This window comes from Mandrillus leucophaeus, unplaced genomic scaffold (genome assembly GCF_000951045.1).
Source record: "Mandrillus leucophaeus isolate KB7577 unplaced genomic scaffold, Mleu.le_1.0 Scaffold1162, whole genome shotgun sequence".
NCBI classification, from domain to species: Eukaryota; Metazoa; Chordata; class Mammalia; order Primates; family Cercopithecidae; genus Mandrillus; species Mandrillus leucophaeus.
Window position 1 is genome coordinate 206,237 of NW_012099899.1, and position 5,341 is coordinate 211,577.

The window sequence follows — 5,341 nt, forward strand, 5'->3', positions numbered from 1 at the left end:
TAGATTGAATAAAGAAAATGTGTCACAGATACACCATGGAATACTATGCAGCCATAAAAAAGGATGGGATCATGTCCTTTGCAGGAACATGGATGAAGCTGGAAACCATCATTCTCAGCAAACTAACACAAGAACAGAAAACCAAACACTGCATGTTCTTACTCATAAGTGGGAGTTGAACAGTGAGAACACATGGACATGGAGGGGAACATCACACACCAGGACCTGCCAGGGGGTGGGGGGCTATGGGAGGGATAACATTAGGAGAAATACCTAAAGCAGATAATGGGTTTATGGGTGCAGCAAACCACCATGGTACATGTATACTTATGTAACAAACCCACACGTTCTGCATATGTACCCTAGAGCTTAAAGTATAATTTTTTAAAAATACCATTTTTATGACTATTCACCTGAAGAAGATAAAACAACCTTTGACAGCAGTAAAAAAGCAAGAAAAAATATATAAACAAATGGAAAATCATCCCATGTTCATAGGTAGAATCAATATTATTAAAATGGCCATATTGCCCAAAGCAATTCATAGATTCAATGCTATTCCCATTAAACTACCATTGACATTCTTCTCTGAAGTAGAAAAAAACTGCCTAAATTACCAACAAAAACTGAAACAGATTCACTTACTGGTTGTTTTTCTTTCAGAATCTGAGAATTAACAGATTTTAAGAGGTTCAAAATCTGCCTTAATATAAAATAAGGCCAAAAAACTTCTGTGAATCATTATGAATATAGAGAACAGACCTCTCATTCATATTATGAAAGAAAACATCATTCAATTCATAGTCCAGAAAAATACCAATCTTACTGGGTTTTACTACTGGCAGAAGTCGAGTTGTCTTGGGACCTAATGCAACATAACCACTCTTCATATATTGCCCAGACACCACCCAGAAGTGATGGCTGATCCTGCCAGTTCCTAAGAAGTTAGTCTTGTCACACACCCAATGTCCATTTAGGCTTGTTTCCCACTTCTACCTTCAAGTAATGTCTGCCAGAACTAAATCTCTGAGAGCCCAACACAGCAGGGCTGAGATAAAATCTCCTTGGGTTATAACAAATGTTTGGTTTTGTTCTTCTATATTGCATAGCGTTTCTATTCTCAGAGATGATAAGTTGACCTTGTCAAGGTCAAGAATGATATTACCTTGAAATGGCTTGATAATTATGTCTAAGCCAGAATACTGAGGAGGAAGACTAAAACCATATTTTGTTAATCTAAATGAAAAGAGTTCATGGCATTATAGTTTTTGATACCTGTGGTGCATATTCTTAACATGTGTCAGCAATTTCAGGTTTGAGTGCATAGACTTGCCCTCTACCTCCCTTGGAAGACAATTTAATGTGGAAACATAAACGGAAAATTCTACAAGGTTTTCATTTAGTTTTGTTAAAATGTCCATCTTTCATCTTGTTTCTGCCTAAGAATAGCCACTTGCTCATTCTGTAAAAACAGTGTAATTTGCTCACAGTTAGAATGAATTTCTTCTCTCTTATATCCTACCTTTTTTTTTCAGCTCCACTGATTTGCTGCCTTGTAGAATTATCATTTTTTCAACTCAGTCTATTTTTCAAGGACTCAATGCTACCCTCTAGAATTTCTCTGTGATAAGGGGATGTTTCTTATTTTTTACTTAATAATAATAAAAATTATTACTTAACTACTTTAAGTTCTGAGATACATGTGCAGAACTTGCAGGTTTGTTACATAGGTATATGTGTGCCATGGTGGTTTGCTGCATCTATCAACCCATCACATATATTTTAAGCCTAGCGAAGCAGTAGCTATTTGTCCTGATGCTCTCCCTCCCCTCCCAGGCTCATGACAAGCCCCAGTGAGTGTTGTTCTCCTCCCTGTGTCCATGTGTTCTCATTGTTCAACTCCCACTTATGAGTGGGAACATGCAGTGTTTGCTTTTCTGTTCCTGTGTTAGTTTGCTGAGGATGATGGCTTCCAGCTTCATCCGAGTCCCTGCAAAGGACATGGTCTCATTCCATTTTACAGCTACATAGTATTCCACGGTGTATATGTGCCACATTTTGTTTATACAGTCTAATGTTGATGGGCGTTTTTGTTGGTCCTATGTCTTTGCTATTTTGAACAGTGGTGCAATAAACATATGTGTGCATGCATCTTTATAATAGAATGATTTATACTCCTTTGGGTATATACCCAGTAACGGGATTGCTGGGTCAAATGATATTTCTTATTCTAGATCCTTGAGGAATCACCACACTGTTTTCCACAAAGGTTGAGCTAATTTACATTCCCACCAACAGTGTAAACGCATTCCTATTTCTCCACAGCTTGTGAGCATCTGTTGTTTTTTGACTTTTTAATAATTGTCATTCTGATTGGTGTGAGATGATATCTCACTGTGTTTTAGATTTGCATTTCTCTAATGATTGGTGATGTTGAGCTCTTCTCATATGTTAGCTGGTTACATAAATGCCTTCTTTTGGCCAGGTGAAGTGGCTCACGCCTGTAATCCCAGCACTTTGGAAGGCCGAGGCAGGTGGATCACCTGAGGTCAGGAATTCAAGACCAGACTGGCCAACATGGTGAAAGCCCGTCTCTACTAAAAATACAAAAATTAGCTGGGCATGGTGGCAGGCACCTGTAATCCCAGCTACTCAGGAGGCTAAGGCAGGAGAATTGTTTGAACCCAGGAGGTGGAGGTTGCAGTGAGCCAAGATCATGCCATTACACTCAAGCCTGAGTGGTAAGAGTGAGACTCTATCTCAAAAAAACAAAATAAAGTGTCTTATTTTGAAAAGTGTCTGTTCATATCCTTTGCCCACTTTTTAATAACATGTTTTGTTTTTTTTTCCTGTAAATTTATTTAAGTTCCTTGTGAATTGTGGATATTAGTCCTTTGTCAGATTGACAGATTGCAAAAATTTTCTTCCATTCTGTAGGTTGTCTGTTCACTCTGATGATAGTTTATTTTGCTGTGCAGAAGCTCTGTAGTTTAATTAGATCCCATTTGTCAATTTTAGTTTTTGTTGTAATTGCTTTTGGCAATTTCATCATAAAATCTTTGCCCATGCCTATGTTCTGAATGATATTGACTAGGTTTTCTTCCAGAGGTTTATATGGTTTTGCGTTTTACATTTAAGTCTTTAATTTATCCCCAGTTAATTTTTAGGTAAGGTGTAAGGAAGGGGTCCAGTTTGTTTTCTGCATATGGCTAGCCATTTTCCCCAGCAACACTTATTAAATAGGAAATCCTTCCCCCATGGCTTGTTATTGACAGATTTGTCAAATATCACAAATTTGTAGGTAGGCAGTCTTATTTCTGAGGTATTTATTCTGTTCTATTTGTCGCTATGTCTGTTTTGGTACCAATATCATGCTCTTTTGGTTACTGTAGCTTTGTATTATAGTTTGAAGTCAGGTAGCATGATGCCTCCAGCCTTATTCTTTTTGCTTAGGATTATCTTGGCTATGTGGGCTCTTTTTTGGTTTCACATAAATTTCACATAAAGCACACAAAGTGGTTGTTTTTTCTAATTGTGTGAAGAATGTCAATGGTAATTTGAAGGGAATAGCATTGAATCTATAAATTACTTTGGCCAACATGGCTATTTTCATAATATTGATTCTATCTATGAGGATAGAATGTTTTCCCATTTGCTTGTTTCCTTTCTTATTTTCTTGAGCAGTGGTTTGTAGTTATTTTTAAACAGGTTTTTCACATTCTATGTTAGCGTATTCCTAGGTATTATATTCTCTTTGTAGCAATTGTAAACGGGAGTTCATTCATGATTTGGCTCTCTGCCTGTCTATTGTTGATGTTTAAAAAGGTGTGTAAGTTTTGCACATTGATTTTTTTATCTTCAGACTTTGTTGAAGTTTTCTATCAGCTTTAAAAGTTTGGGGGATGAAACAATGGGGTTTTTAAATATAGGAGCATGTCATCTACAGAGACTATTTGATGTCCTCTCTATCTGAATACCCTCTATTTCTTTCTCTTGCCTGATTTCCCCTGCAAGAACTTCTAATACTATGTTGCATAGGAGTGGTGAGGGAGGGCATCCTTGTCTTGTGCCAGGTTTCAAAGGAAATGCTTCCAGCTTTTGCCCATTTAATATGATACTCTTACTATATTTTGAGATATGTTCCCAATACCTAAGATATTGAGAGTTTTTAATATAAAGTGGTGTTGAATTATATCAAGGCCTTCCCTGCATCTATTGAGATAATCATGTGCTTTTTTTTGGTCATTTATTCTGTTTATGTGATGGATTATGTTTATTGATTTGCATATCCCTTGCATCCCAGGGATGAAGCTGAGTTGATTTTGGTGGATAAGATTTTTTATGTGCTCCTGGATTTGGTTTGCCAGTAGTTTATTTAGAAATTACTCTACACACTGTATATTCTGTTGCTTTAGGGTTGAGAGTTCTGTAGATATCTATTAGGTCTACTTGATCCAGAGCTAAGTTTAAGTCCTGAATATCCTTGCTAATTTTCTCTGTCATTGATCTTCCTAATATTGACAGTTGGGTGTGAAAGTCTCCCACTATTATTGTGTGGTAGTCTAAGTCTCTCTGTAGGTCTCTAAGAACTTGTTTTATAAATCTGGGTGCTCCTGCACTGGGTGCATATATATTTAGGATAGTTAGCTCCTCTTGTTGAACTGATGTCTTTACCAATATGTAATGCCCTTGTCATTTTTTATCTTTGTTGCTTTAAAGTCTGTTTTGTCAGAGACTACAATTGCAGCCCCTGCTTTTTTCTGCTTTCATTTTCTTGATAAATTTTCCTGTATCCCTTTATTTTGAGCCTCCATGTGTCTTTGCATGTGAGATGGGTCTCTTGAAACAGCAGACTGATGGGTTTTGACTCTTTATCCATTTTGCCAGTCTGCATCTTTAAATTGGGTAATTTAGCCCATTTACATTTAAGGTCAATATTGTTATGTGTGAATTTGATCCTGACATCATGATGCTAGCTGGTTATTTTGTGCACTAGTTGATGCCATTTCTTCATAGTGTCATTGGTCTTTATATTTTCATGTGTTTTGCAATGGCTGGCACCAGTTTATTCTTTCCATATTTAGTGCTTCCTTCAGGAGCTCTTGCAAGGCAGGCATGGTGGTGACAAATTTCCTCAGCATTTGCTTGTCTGAAAAGGGTTTTATTTCTCCTTCTCCCATGAAACTTAATTTGGCCGAACATAACATTCTGAGATAAAAATTCTTTTCTTTAATAATGTTGAAGGCTGTGTGTGGTGGCTCATGCCTGTAATCCCAGCACTTTGGGAGGCTGCAGCAGGTGGATCACGAGTTAAGGAGATCGAGACCATCCTGGCTAACAC

The 5,341-nt window shown here is 37.2% G+C and overlaps 1 pseudogene; it reads right to left on the minus strand.

Annotated features, from left to right (window-relative positions):
- Positions 1-637: 637 nt before the first annotated feature.
- LOC105553140 overlaps positions 638-5,341 on the minus strand; it is a 5,642-nt pseudogene continuing 938 nt past the window's right edge.